Genomic DNA, 15,342 nt, shown 5'->3' with positions numbered 1-15,342 from the left:
TGAATTCATCTGATGCAGAGCAAAGCTGATTTCAACAGAGATCATTATTAATTCATCTGAATGCAGAGAAAAACAGAGTTGGTGAATTCATCTGATGCAGAGAAAAGCAGAGCGAATTCATCTGATGGAGAGAGTGAATTTGGATGATACAGAGAAAAGAAGAATTGACGGCGGATGATTCATCTGGCTGCAGATCAGTAGACACAACAGAACTAGCCTGACAGTGCTACAGTAGTAGGAGACAGCGGAGAAAGTAAAGCTGTGAAAATACCTGTGTAGAAACTGGCCAGAAAGAGAGCAGGCTTATTGAGAGAGTGGCAGAGACAGAGAGCCGAGAGAGAACGGCTCTACCCCCGGCCACAACAAAGTGACCTGTTGAGTGGTGACCTTAAGAGCCTGGGCTGAGGAGATTCAGTGAAGTGACGAGTTGACGCCCGACAATGGCCGACGGCTCAGAAGTGAACTGAGACCTGGTAGGGCCCTATATTAAAAGGTGCATAGCACGAGAAGGTGCTCGCTGGCGGAGACACGCAGAAGTGGACCGCTATGTATAGCAATGTCAGATAGGGATTGTTGGAGTCGAGGAGAGGGACAGAACATCCGACAGAAGGGTGGTCCCAGAAGAGAGTGTGGGGGAGAAGTACCGGCAGTGCAGGCAGCACTGGGTCACGCCGGAGTACTTCCAACACGCAGGGAACTGGAAGAAGCAAGACAGTGGGTTCCAGAGTGGAAGACAATACCCTGTTGCGTTCTCAGGGACTGTGCTGTGTGTGGACAGCACAACGTTCGTCAGAGAGAACAGAGGGTGGATGTACAGGCCAACGAGAACACCATACTACAGGGGTTGGTGTGCATGGACAGGCAGGATCCCTGGGGGTCGATAGTAGCATGGTTACTGGAGCAAAATGGAATCCAAGGTGTGGAAGCAGCTGAAAGAAGTTTATCCAGAGGAAAACCAGGAAGTGAGAAATTGCCACGAGCATGCAGAGCCTGCCGTCCTGAATCAGCGTGGTGACTGACGAATGGGATGGTTGATACAAGTAGGAGCACCTCAGGAGTCTGGGTGCCAGAGCCCTGAAGATGATGGGGGCCGGAGGAGGAATCTTTACTCCAAGGGCCAGGAGATGCTGCTGTGGAGAAAGGTCCCAGATGAATGAAATTAGGTTACATTCACCATCCCCCGAATCCCAGCTCCTCCTGTCCAATTGAGTTTGATCACAACTCAGCCCCTGAGTGGACTAGAGACAAGCGGTCTTCGCCGACGAGTGCATGGAGATGGCTCGGTACGTAGTAGTACTAGCAGTAGCTGCTACAGTACATACAGCTGCGGCAGCTAGCCCACCTCACGTTTTCTCCAGGAAATGTACTTTCTAGTTTAATTAAGTGTTCTTATTAATCTTATTGCATCTTACTGTTTTTAGCGCACTGACTTGAACACCCTCCCTGCATTTCACTGCATGTTTTACTTTGTATCTCTGTGCATGTCACAAATAAAACTACCTTGACCTTGACCTTGACCTTGACCTTGACCTTGACCTTGACCTTGACCTTGGCTCTAGACCGGAAACCAAGCAAATAGAAACCAAGCTCTCCCTGCAGAGAGCCTGGTGACGTGAGGCTATAAACAACCAATTACATATAATAAAATGAAACAATATAGTCAGTACTCTACTTTCACAACATGCTCATTGGATATACTGCAAACAAGCTATTTAATGTGGAAGAATATGAACTGAACTGAATAAGTGTTATTATCCATTCTGAACAGGACAAATAGAAACTAGTGATAGACAAGAAAACCAAGTGTAATATAATATACCAAATGGGACATAATTGCCCAGGGCCTACACCTGTATTGAGACTAAAGAAACAGATGACCTTTTTACTCCATAGCATATTTGAACTGTATGTATAAATTTGAACTCTAGGATTGTGATAAAAATGTTAATTGAATGCAAAAACGTATTGTTTGATGGCCACCAGGGACAAAGATGGAAATAAGTCTTGGACTTTATGGTGTCTATCCCTGTCAAAGACATGTATTCCTGTCAAAGACAAATACATTGCTTATCAATGTATTCTGCACTTTTGGACAAATAAATCAAATCAAATCACCCCCCCCCCCCCCACACACACACACACATTCAGATACACAAAATAATCAAAGATGCAGTATTCAATTAAGATTTTATTTGAAATTCTGATGCAAAGAGGCATATCGAGCCATACCAATAACCATGATAAAGCACAACCAAACACAAACACAACTAACATTAATCAGTCGGTGGTTGTCCTATCTAGAAGTCAGTGGCTGTCCTCTCTTACAATAGAAGTCAGTGTGGCTGTCCTACCTAGAAGTTAGTGTCTGCTCCCGGCTGCCCTAAAGAAATAAAAGTACATTTGGGATATTTTCTTCTGCTTCAATATCCTCAAAAAAGCTTCAGCACAGAAAATGACCACTAGAGTGCAGACTAACCCAACAAATAGAGAATTAATCTACCTCCATCAACACTTGATTTGTCATTGCTCCTTGACCTTGAATAGTTGTTTGTGTAACTGTGTTTGTGTGTGTGTGTGTGTGTGTGTGTGAGTGAGAGAGAGAGAGAGAGAGAGAGAGAGAGAGAGAGAGAGAGAGAGAAAGAGAGACTATAAAAATACTATATGTTAGGGAGATAGACTGTCACGATTAACACAACCAGCTTTGTAACTTTGCCAACCATACACTTTCATGGAACTTCACTCTACACTCAACTGCACTCCATTAGACTTAGCTCGAGTCTGAAGCTCAACTCCTCTATCCCTTCTCATAGCTATGTGTGGAATGCTGGCTGCTACTGATAAACTACTGGCCTTAAAGGGGCCAGTTTCATATCAAAATAGGGGGTAGAGGGACACATGGCCATAGAACTACCCTATCCAAACAGCACAACAAAATGATAAATTGTAATCTCTGTTTGAGAGTAACCTTAAGGCTCGTGTGAATAGGCCTGCTGATTAGCTATTATGAATCTGAAATGTAGAAAGCATAACAGTTCTCCTGAATGTTTTGCGTTAAATTGCCCTTGTGTGTGGGTCAGGGTGACATATGGAGAAGGAACTGACAGATGCAAACTGAGGGTCAGGCCTGCCTTTGTTGATTGCTTTCAACCTGTTGATCCTGGGACTTCATAATCCACCACCCTCTTTACAGTTCAACAACCTCAATTTCCATATGTCATGAACAGAAATATCACTGTTTTTTTTTTTTATTATTGTTATGAGACATCCTGCCAATGCATGGGATCCTGCTAAATTTGTTTCCATTTTTGTTGGTATCCCCCTCTGATGTTCTGGAAGAGATTGATATGCAATTAGCCTAAACTGAAAAGGGGCCTGTGATGTAAAAAAAAAAAAATAACGACAAGATAGTATACTGACAACATTCTTTCACAGGACTATGACACATTGTTGTATGACTCCCCTGGCGTCTCTAGTTCTCCAATCCAGCACCTTGGTTTTCACTTCAGCGTTTCAGACATTGCCCAATAGATATGAACAGGGGCGGTCCGTTGCTAAGGGCGAGGTTTGGTTGAATCTGCAGCACTACGAGCTGCTCTCCGCTCAGAACAGGTGAAACGACCGAACTGCGAATAATTCGCAACACTTCTCTGGAATTTTGATTACATTGGCACGAATTGCTAGAGAGAGGTGGTAGAATTTGCCGTTTTCTGGACCGAGACGCTGACCTAAGGTAAGCTAAAGCTAGTGTTGTTAGAAACACTTGTCCATCTAGAAGACGACAAAGTAAAGATATTCACACTGACAAGGCTAGCTAACTGGTTAGCTAGCTAGCTACGTTGTACTGGGGTTTGGGATACATTACACGGCTCAGCGAACCAGCAACAGCGAACTCGGCCAGAATAGGTTTAACGTTAGCTAACTTAAAATATGTATGTCATGGAACAGTAACATTAACGCCAGTTAACAATAGTACTAAGTTAGTCAGTCAGTATCAGTACGGCTCTAGCTAACGTTAGCTAGCTGTCTAACGTTAGCTTAGTTTGCTTTTAGCCTCTCTGCTTTCAGATCAAAATATAGCTTCATAGTAAGCTAAAGCAGCTAGCCTTTACTAGCGACATCAAAGACGTTAGGCTAGCTAGCTAAGTTAGCTTGCAACGATAGCTAGATAACGTTAGCCAAGACAGATCCCAACCAGCTTAACGTTAACGCCTAGTTGGGTTGCTTTGGATTGCTAGCACTATCTGTATCACACCAGAATGTCCTGTTCTGAATGTAGCTTGCTAGTTGAGGTTTTATTATCGTTGGCAGTCCTAGTAAGCTAGCTAGCTAACGTTAGCAAACTACTGGCCGTGTTATGAGATAGAACGTTCCCTTGCTTTGATTAAATATTGATGAGCTATATCATCATGAAACTCTAATGTAAATAAATGATTAGGCTATTTTATGTATGTGGTCATTATGTGCTGAGGATAGATAGATAGATGGATAGATAGATGGATAGATAGATAGATAGATGGATAGATAGATGGATAGATAGATAGATACATGTCTAATTGTCATACACCTTTTTTTTTTTTTTTAGCTTGTTACTCTAATCCAGTTAGATTGTTTGCTACTAGTAGACGTCGCACCAATAACTGATCCTGTGCTGAAACGCCCTGTTCATTTGACAGTAGTATTCGGATGCCCCAGTTAGCAATTAGTGTCTGTTCTTTGCCAGCCTCTTTTGGAGGTTAATTGCTTTCACAAACTACATTGTCAGATTTGGTATGAAGAATATCGCTGGTTTTCAATATTGGAAGTACTCTTCTTGACATCTGATAGGAGTTAATTAAAGCTGTGGTAGGAATATGTCCACAATGTCTTTGAACAGGACAAAGAGCCATTCTCTCCTCCATGATGGTTTTAGGAAATCTCAGAGAGAGCCGAGGAGAATGCGAGGCCGGGCAGTCAGTGATGTACTAGCAATTCACACAGTGAGACCTCTTTGACTTGGTATGGTTCAGACAGGAGGCCCTCTCCTGGCAATGATCCATCCACGTGACTGATCAGTGACGCAGCACTCAGACAGATAAGCTTGCAGTACTATGACAGTGCACTGCATTCAAAGACTTTGATTCACATCAGTCACACAGTCTAACAACAATAACAACAGAATTTGCCATTTGGATGAAGTCTATAAAAGTCTTGCTGTTCAGACTGTATTCAGACTGTACAGCAATTCAGCTTGGTGATTGTGCTTGCAATTATTGCAAAGATGATAGATTAAGGCTAGGAAGGACAAGACCAGACTAAGAGGAGGAAGCTGGAGATCACTGTATTTTTGCTATTCCAGATAGGCTACATTGCAATACTCTACAGAATTTACGTATATTTACATTTTAAAATACAGCTGAAAATTCAACTCCATCCCCGCTCCCTGGAGATGATCCTGAGGGCGGAGGGAATGTAAGGATACTTTAAATCCATTTAAAACACGAGTAATGTATATATGACTGAATTCCATCCTTAATGTTCTATATCTATAGTCTATACCCTGTCTTGTTCTGTATATTTTCCTTGCGCATTTTTTTTTTTAATTACTGTATCAATACTGTACTGCAGAAAATCAATATTATCACAGAAAAAAATGTGGTGATGTAGCTGTGTTGATTTTATTGCACAGCCCTAGTATCAGGCCAGGGCCGCTCCATGGTGTACCTGCACTGTCCTGTTGCTTTGGACTTAGTCCAGTCCAGTCTTGACTTGTAATTAGCCATGTTGTTTTCCCTCTCCAGACTAGCGTCTTGACTCTTGCCACAGTAACCTGCTTCTGGAGGATAGGAAACTTCATTTTGATTCAGTCTTTATAAGAATCATTTCCTGTTTGCATTACACTGAATTGGACCAAAATCCATCTGAAGTAGTCTCTCAATGAACCTTCAACCAGTGGGTAGTTCTAAGAATCAGGTTAGGCTATATAATGGGGGCATATAAATACACAGAGCCCATTTTCAGCTTATCTAGCTTAAAATAGGTCTAAAGAATGGAACGAGTTTGAAGTTCTGGTCTTGCCTCTTGCAGATTGTCAGTTTACTATAAGACTTCTCACATTTTTGCATCTGAGACTAGAGCTCTTGGAAAATAGCCTAATCATTAGGAGAACACTCTCCATAGGAAAGTTGTGGCACAAGGCAAGGCAAGTTTATTTGTATAGCACATTTCAGCAACAAGGCAATTCAAAGTGCTTTACATGAGACATTAAAAGCATCAAGAAAAAGTGCAAGTGGTTGAGAACAGGGGTGAAAATTAACTTTTTGGATCACGGTGAGTCACCTGCCAAGGGGACTGTAGATGAAATCTACCGGTAGATGAAGATCTACCGGCCAATTATATATTTTTTTCAGATAGCCTTCGAAAATCTGGTTGCCAATTGGAAATTTTACCTGCATTTGGCCGGTGGCAGGTGTTAATTTTCAGCCCTGGTTGAGAATACAGTATTTTGCTCAGAGACATCTTCTGCGTACGTTATTTTAAGTTTTAGGTTAAGTTAAACAGCAGCCTGTTTTTTTTAAAGAACAAAACGATTTTGATTAAGCATATTTCTTGCAAGTCTAGCCGCCAGAACACAACATTCTTTGACTGTTCCCTGAAAGAATGTTTTTTTTTTTAAAGCTTTTAATGAGGTCCTATGGGCTTGGTGGTCTTCGTTTTGCTTGGACTCTCACAGCTGTAGTGTAAGGCTAGGCTAGGCTTTGGAAGCAGGCAATCTGATGAGTTGTCTTTCCAGTCTTCCTCTCCCTGTGGACGGTACAGGGTACAGAGAATCCGTTGTCTCTCGGCAGGAGAGCCCTGACCCCCTATATTGTGACACCTGAGCCCTCTGGAGGAGCTACTCATGCATTATTCAGGCCTCTGATCTCTGCTTTAGTTATGAGTGAACCAGGCAGTGAGTGGGTGGTTTACCGGGCCTCTACTCGGGGCATAGGCTAGAAATTAGTCCAGTGCAATGCCCTCTAGCTTATCAGTCCAAGTCCAAGGACTGATATGAGACATGGCATTAGCTGTAACTTGTGTGTGTATGTATGTGTGTGTGCGTGTGTGCGTGTGTGCGTGCGTGCGTGTGTGCGTGCGTGATACAGGCTAGTTCCCATAAACACAGAGAGCATTAAGGGTTAATGCTAGGGTTAGGCATTGGTTTGGTTTAAGGTTAGGTTTAGGGCTGGGTTTAGGGTTTGACCAGTCTCTACGTTGATGAGAACTAGCCACTAACGTGTGGGTATGTACATGTAATAATAACTGTGCGTGTATGACTTAAATCTCTGTCCTCACTGTATTGTCATAGAGAAGACGTGTTGTCCTATCCTCCTGACAAATTATCAGGCATAGACCTTTGACTAAAGAAAAGGGAGTCTCTGCCGATTCACCCTTGTGTGTAATTACCACTGGACGGCGGCTGCGCTCTCGCTGTCGTCACCATGACTGCGCGCGATGTCGCTGTCGCTCCTGTTCCCTGGTAACGGTACCGGTTGCCGAGCGATGCCGTGATGAGAGCGTATCGACCCGGTCGCGCGCGGAATGCGACGCTCTTTTGAGACCCTCTTTTTCTTCTGCACGGCCACTGGCCTCGTCTCATCTCCAGGTAGTCGGCTTGTGCTCCCCTCCTGCAGTCACAGCCCATGCAGTGCGCGGGTCCAAGTGCTCGTGTAAACAGGGCCGCCGCCGGGGTTACCTCGTCCTTCCGGGCGGAACTCCTCCTTTGCACCCCCCTCCCCGCTGTCACGAGATCTGCTGATTTTGCTGAGACATGTTTTGTCGGGAAGCTCCCAACTGGTCCCGTACGGGTCGGCTTGGATCGGTACACGGTTATGTAACAGGACTGTCTGATCCAAAGTCCTGTGGCTTCATAAAACTCTGTCCAGCTATGGTGCTGTTAGAGTGACTGCTTCAGCCAGCAGAAACATGGTTGGAACTGTAATACGAACAAGGAAAGGGCTGGACCGATGAGCGATACTCGGATGCTGCCGGTGTACTTGTCTACTCCAAGGAGATTGCTGATGTGACCGGCCTATGTGGATCAGTTTGAGGTGGTGCAGTGGCCATCGACATACTGTAGCACTCCAGTCCATGATGAGCCAGAACTCTCCTCGAAAAATGTGTAAATTATTAATGAGCTGACTTATCATGTTTCACCTCTGGTGAGTTCGGATCTTTATGGGTGCTTCTCCAGCATGTGTTTGTGTGCGTCAGTGTAAAGGAGAGATCATGTCCGCTACTATCTAGCCTGTATGCACACACACACACACACACACACACACAGATAAGATGAAGTAAGGTGGGAAGAATGTGGCCTTTTTTTTTGGGGTAAGTAGGATGGGCCGAGCAGGGAGGAGTGTGTTTCCTGTGTGTTGCGTCAGGCTGCCTACAGCACTGCAGTCTTTTATCAGAACTACAGGGAGAGAGGTGTGTGTGTGTGTGTGTGTGTGTGTGTGTGTGTGTGCGTGCATGTGTACGTGCGTGTGTGTGTGAAACGGTGAGAGTGCCCTTCAAGATGTAGCCAACACGTTCACACACACACACACACACACACACACACACACACACACACACACACACACACACACCACACTAACACAGAGATGCTCCAACAGGCTGAAAGAGAGGGACCACAGGCTTGTGAAAGTGGCTCTGTGTCGAGTCGATGCCGGCAGAGGAACAATGCCTTCGCTGTGCCGCTGCGTCCCGTTTGGCCGGCCGCCTTCGTGCGGCATTCAGAGAGGCCCACTGGCAGCCTTTTGGCCGAGGGAGGGAGGGAGGGAGAGAGAGAGAGAGGGAGAGAGAGAGAGCTGGGCCGTCGACCGGGCCCTTGCCTGCTGGTCAGTGACCCGCTGCGCCCAGCTACTCTGAGGTCTGCCGCTTATCCCACAGTAATTGGTGCCTCTGCTCTGGCTCATCAAAGGATCCCAGCTGATTTGTTGGGGGCCTGGTGATTTTCCATTCTCCTCTGACTGCCTGTCTGTCTGCCTTGCTGGCTGACTGGCACCCCCCCGCCCCCCATTCCTCCTCACCCCCTTCCCCAATCTCTGCACAGAGAGGGAAAGGCTTGGCCAGTGGCAGAGTGAACGTGTTGAAATCACATCCTTTCAATCTTACCACCCCATCTCTTGTGCTGCGGTCATGTGACAGCCCCATTGTCGTTCTCGTCTTCTGGGTATTGCTCGTCGGCCCGCGCGCGATCTCTGGTGCTTTCCCGCGCTTGGCTCCTCCAGACGTCAGCTGACGACCCCGGCCTTAGTTTCCTCTCTCTCAGAGCTCAGCTGTAGTGTCCTCTCTTCATCGCTGAGCCCCGGCGGACGTAACTTACCGTTGATACACACAGGAGGACAAAGGAGGATCAGGTTGTAGGATTCCTCAGGTGAGACAGGAGCTGCTTGGCGGGGGTGTTGAATACTACAGGCCTTGTTGCAGCGATGCTGGCCAGACCGGTTTGGTTGGCTCGGGCGTGACGTCAAGCAAGCTAGGTTTGTCGCATACGAGCTCCTGTTACCATCAACTGGCTCTCCTTTCTCTGAGGGGGGGGGGGGGTTCTGGAATGTCTTCAGGCTTTTCCTTTTACAAAATAGGGCATCACGCGGTCTTTCCAATGAAACTCTTTGTTCTTCCCCCTTTTTAAAGACCTCATCTTGTACTTTCCACTCATAGGTCAGCTGGTTTAAGGGAGAGTTTGATTGGCTGCTGATGAGCTGTCACCCGTGACTGAATCAGTGAGCGTTCAGGGGGATATGCCTTTAGCTGCTACAGAAGGACAGGTGTCAACACTCAAGTGTCCGCCTTTCATACTGAGGCAGGTTTATGTGTGGGTCCTCCTGACTCTGGTTGTTGCTCCCACCGAAAGAGGAACCGGGACGTTCCCGACACTTCTTCTGACTGGTGCACTGGGTGGGGGGGGGGGGGGTTGTGGGTGGGGGGGGGGGGGGTTGTGGGTGGGTGGGGTGGGCCAATCTGATGGGTCGGTTTGCATGTGATTTATGTTGATAATTATGGAGAACAGCTGACTGACACTGTGACTATAGTGGGACTTCCTTATCAGCTCTTAGAAGAGCTTTTTAGAAACATAATGAAGCTGTCAGCATGTTTAAGAAGTCCGATTTAGCATTTTATATCTGTGGCCCAGCACCCTAACAGGTGGGAGAGGGTGTGTGTGTGTCCGTCTGTGTGTGTGCACACAACTCGTGTGTTTGTTCTGGGAGGTGTGAGAATGCGGCAGTGTGTGTTTTGGCCAGGTCAGAGGGACAAACTAGAGCTATCATGTCTGTTCTCTCAGCAGGAACTTCCGGTTCCACTCCATCCTCTCATCACTCCTGCTGCTTGACAAACACGACTACCGCACACACACACACACACTCACACACTCACACTCACACACTCACACACTCACACACACACACACACACACACACACACACACACACACACACACACACACACACACACACACATATTCTCACACACACACACACACACATTCTCACACACACACACACACACATACACACACACACACACTCACCCACTCACTCACCCACTCACCCACTCACTCACCCACTCACTCACTCACTCACTCACTCACTCACTCACTCACTCACACACACACACACACACACACACACACACACACACACACACACACACACACACACACACACACACACACGGTGGGCTCACTCTGTTCCGCTAATTCTTGTGGACAGAAAAGCTGTGCTATTGACACAGTAAACGTACAGAACGTGGGACAGTTTGGGTCTGGTGTGATGTCTGGAGTCTTATTGATTTCTCTGTTGTTTTTTCACTTCATCCCGCGTTGGTGTGTGTGCGTGTGGGTGTGCGTGTGGGTGTGCGTGTGTGTGTGTGTGTGTGTGTTTCAAGTGTGTCCTTAGTAAGTTGCATTTAGCAGACTTTTATCCAACGTGACCTGAAAGTAAGTAGCTTACATTTGTCTAGAGCAAGTGAGCCGACAGTACATCCCAGTTTTATCACAGAAATCTCAGAAATGGGCTCATGCTTTATTATTTATGTGCAGGTTTGTTAGTAAGCCCCTCTGGGGAGTAAGTGAATTAGTGTTGTTTGTTTGTTCTCCTATTTATCTTCATAGTGTAATGCCTGAAGTCTTGTTTCTTTCTACCTAGCTTAATGTTGGTGTTTTGAAAGGACAACAATGCCAGCTAAATAGACACGGTTAGCCCGACGCCCCTGGAGGCACTGTGGGTGGAGTGTTTACGGAGCACCCTCCCTGGTGTGGAGGGGGAGAGGAGGGGCTGCTGACGGAGTTGTGAGTGGCTCAGAGGAATGGTGTTATTACAGGACGTAGCTTCCAGGCTGGGGCCCACAGCCGTAGTGAAGCTGGGGGGGGTTCCCGAGGGGTAAGGTTAGGTCTCTGGCCGCCACTGACTCGACATGCGCACTGGGACCAGTGAGTAGTGGTGCCGCAGTCACATGGCTAGATTTGAAAAAGGCTCTGGGCTATTTGTCAGTGAGCAGCTGCCCCCAGTAGAGTTCAAATGGGGGCATGCCTGTTCCTACGTGCCTGTTTACTCAGTCACACATACACACACAAGACCACCAGACCTGTTGAACTAGATCCAATTCATACGGTAAAGAATGTCTAGGCCTAGATTCCGGCTACATGCTATTTGAGCTCAAAGGGGAATGTCATTTGGTTGAAACTTTTTGAAAATGTGTTGAAATCCTTTCCAATTCCTACTTTTTAGGGTCTGGCCATCAGCTGGTTAATAGATCACACATTAACAATATTGTGCGCTGACCTGGTGAATATGTAAGTGTTGTTGATGGCAAATGGTAAATGGACTGCACTTATAGCACTTTTATCCAAAGCGCTTTACAATGGCCTCTCATTCACCCATTCACACACACATTCACACACCAGCTGCCATGCAAGGTGCTAGCCTGCTCATTGGAAGCAATTTGGGGTTCAGTGTCTTGCTCAAGGACACTACGACTTGTGGACAGGAGGAGCAGGGATTCAAACTGTCGACCCAACGATCATTGAACGACCCGCTCTACCTCCTGAGCCACAGCTGCCTGTGTTTTGGGCAGAGGGACCTGCCATACCTAGATATATACCCTTATCTGTGGTTTGATGGCTCTTTGCTGTTCTGCAGGACCTTGTGTACAGAGCCATTATACCTTAAGGCCTTGAGAGGCCATCTACCTTTTAATCTAGTTTTGTGTGTCTGTGAGTGTTTGTGAGAGAGAGAGAGAGAGAGAGTAAATAAACGTAAAACATAGTTTCATCTGTGAGTAGCTTTTTTGGCTCCAAGGTTTACACAAAGCTTCCCAGTGTTCATTTATGAAGTCACGGATGATTTGCGGCGAGCTGCGGCCAGGACCAGCCAGTCTAGCCTACTGAGTGATAACTCCAGAAGAGCTTACACACATTGTTGAACTCTAATGTATCTATGAGGAATGTTCACAGAGCCTATCGAGACTAGGCCTATTTTCCTTGGGATTAAGACACTCTCCGTATAGAGGATATGGGCTTCAAGGCGTTTAGACCAATGGAGGCCCTACATCACACTGTCTGGGGGCGCGTGTGTGTAGAACATCCGTATTCGTCACCAGTAGCAGTCTGTTGAGGAGGGGAAGCAGAATTGATGCCTCTGGTCTCTCAGCCCACTGTGCCCCCCAACTCCGCCCCCCCCCCCCTCACCTGGCAGGCTGCTGCTGACTGAATGTGTGTGGTGTTGAGCGGTGGCCAGGGAGGCCGCGTAGTGAGAGACACCAGTGATGTGCCACTCCCCGGTGCGGCTGGGGCAACGGCGCCAATGCGGGGCCTGTTCTCTAAATGTGGCCTCAGCTGTTCCCTACATGACCTGTGGTTCTCCGTGCCGAGTGGCTCTCTGACCGGCCCATTGACGAGCTGGCCGGCCGACTGGCTGACTAGTTGGCTGACTGGCTGGCTGACTCAAACACACACATGGTCACCCTCTCTCACCACACACACACACAGACCACACACTAGTCTGGTGCTGTTATCGCAGGAAAGGGGCCTGTTCACTCTCTGAGACGGGGGACAGCAGAAGAGGATGGTGGATAGGGAAGGGGCGCCCCGGAGAGGGAGAGGGCCTCCCTAGAGAGAGTAGATTCAGTAGCCGTCTCCTGTTTCCACTGTTGCCTTCCTCTGTCTATGGTCTACCACCTATTCATACCAGAAACCCCCCCATCCTCCCTCTCTCTCTCTCTCTCTCTCTCTCGCCTCACCCCTTCCTCTCTCTGTCCGCGTCTCTGTGTGCAGACGGAGGATTGCACGCATTGGAAGCGGTGTGATGTGCACGGTTATCGGCGGCCAGTGGGCGAGTGGGCAGTAGCTAGAGATGAATACCGACTCTCTCCACCAGTTATGACTGAGATTTCTCACAGCGGCTCAAGCCATTGAAGTCGTTCAGTGTAATTATCTGTAATTAAAAAATTAAGAGGGGAGTGACGCTGGGGCTACGGGCTCACGCTGACGCTCGGCTGCGCCAAAAGCAAATGTCTTTTTTTTTTCCTTTTTTATATTTTTTTCAGCCTCTTTTTCTTCCTAAAACCGCGGCAAGTGATTTACACCCACATACCCACATAACATCAAGTGAGTTATTCACTCTTTCCCTTAAACCACAGTTGGCAATTCATCTCTCTTTTTTTCCTTGAATTCGCTTTCCTAAGATAAAAGGCCAGACGTTCGAGTGGCTGTGTATCGGTGCGATGGCCGATTGTAGGCCTACACAACTGAGTAAAGCCAGTAAGAGAACTGAAGTAAGAGATGAGGATGAACTCGTCGAAGACCTGCAGCCTGGTCCAGCTGGCTCGGTGTTGTCTTTCGTCGCTCTGCCAACTGCTGCTCCTAGTTGGGCCTACTGGGTCCCCTCTGACCCCTGAGCCTCACTCTCTTGGAATCCTTCTCCTTTACATAAAAGTGCGCAGGGGCCTCGCCAGGCACTGGAAAAATTGGATTACCACGGTAACAGCATTTTTAAAATTCTTGTTCGGCCGGCATCGAGCGTCTACCACCTTGAGACACTCTGGTGTGTGACGCCATGGTGCGGTAGGCACACTCTGGCCTGCTGATGTTTCTTCTGGTGCGTACAGGGACTCAAAGTGTCGTCCCCTCTGCGCCATTTATGCTACTCGCGTACGTTGGGACACGGCGCTGACCAGCAGAGAGCACGCTGACCAGCAGAGAGCACGCTGACCAGCAGAGAGCAGGCTGACCAGCAGAGAGCACACTGACCAGCAGAGAGCACGCTGACCAGCAGAGAGCACACTGACCAGCAGAGAGCACGCTGGGTCCGGGTTTTGGAGCGAGGAGAGTTTGGGGAGGGGGACAGTGGGAGCCGGCCTCCGCTGCGCCGCCTGCCCTCGTTTTCTCTCCCCCGCCTCCGAATCCCCAGCGTACCCTCTTCCCCTCCCCGCCCGCCTTCTGCAAGGATTAATCAGTTTTCCATTCCTGGAGAGATTATTCAAATACTGTTACACCCCCCCCCCCCCCGCTCTCCGGTGCTGAATGAAGAGTTGTCTCTCTCACCGGCTCTCTCTTTCTCTCTCTCAGATCAGTGTTAGCTGTGCAGTGGTGAAGGTGCTCACCATGCCCATCATGGCTCAATGACTTTGTGATGATATGGCGCATGAGAGTGCTCTGATCTGCTGAGAGCTCTCTCTCTCTCTCCCCCCCCCTCTCTCCCGCTCTCTTTCTCTCTCCGCTTCTCTCTCTCTCTCTCTCTCTCTCCCCCTCTCTCTCTCTCTCCGCTTCTCTCTCTCTCTCTCTCCCCCCCCCTTCTCTCCCCCTCTCTTTCTCTCTCCGCTTCTCTCTCTCTCTCTCTCTCTCGCCCCCTCCCCCCTCTCTCTGGTGAGCTTCAGTCTAAATGGCCCCTCTGTAATGGGCTCATTACAGCAGTAGAAAGGCCTCCCTCTCGTGGTGCGGGGGGCTCTGTGGTGCTGTCACAGCTCCTGCAGGGCTCTGGGTCCCACCGGCCGCCCCTTCCCCCCCCCCCCCCCCCAGCCATCCCAGGGGCCAAGCTGCCCTGCTGGGCCGGAGGAAAGCCGCCTCACATGACAGCCTGGTCAAGCCCCGCCCCCCTGCCCCATAGCAGAACTGAGCAGACGCTCCCCCTTACTGCTCCCACAGATTGGCCTGGTCTGAGGTCCGCTGCTCACCTTCCTGTTAATGCACCTCTACACTCACCCCCACTCACACACACACACACACACACACACACACACACACACACACACACACACACACACACACACACACACTGCTGATAGATGCCGCTGGCTGGGGGAGGAGGAAGGGAGAACGAGAAGTGT

The 15,342-nt window shown here is 48.1% G+C and overlaps 1 protein-coding gene across 3 annotated transcripts in view; it reads left to right on the top strand.

Annotated features, from left to right (window-relative positions):
- Positions 1–3,591: 3,591 nt before the first annotated feature.
- Positions 3,592–15,342, top strand: part of numb (NUMB endocytic adaptor protein) — a 30,813-nt gene continuing 19,062 nt past the window's right edge. For 2 of the 3 annotated variants that reach the window (XM_084438639.1, XM_084438638.1), the window contains exon 1: positions 3,597–3,730. The gene's annotated coding sequence lies outside the window, so the exon portion shown is untranslated. Of the gene's footprint in view, positions 3,731–15,342 lie in introns of all 3 variants that reach the window. The other variant, XM_084438640.1, reaches the window with a different exon arrangement.

The sequence above is a fragment of the Borostomias antarcticus genome, assembly GCF_949987555.1.
Source record: "Borostomias antarcticus genome assembly, chromosome: 5".
In the NCBI taxonomy this organism is placed as follows: Eukaryota; Metazoa; Chordata; class Actinopteri; order Stomiiformes; family Stomiidae; genus Borostomias; species Borostomias antarcticus.
The sequence above is the reverse complement of the archived record's forward strand: the minus strand, read 5'-3'. Positions and strand labels throughout refer to the sequence as shown.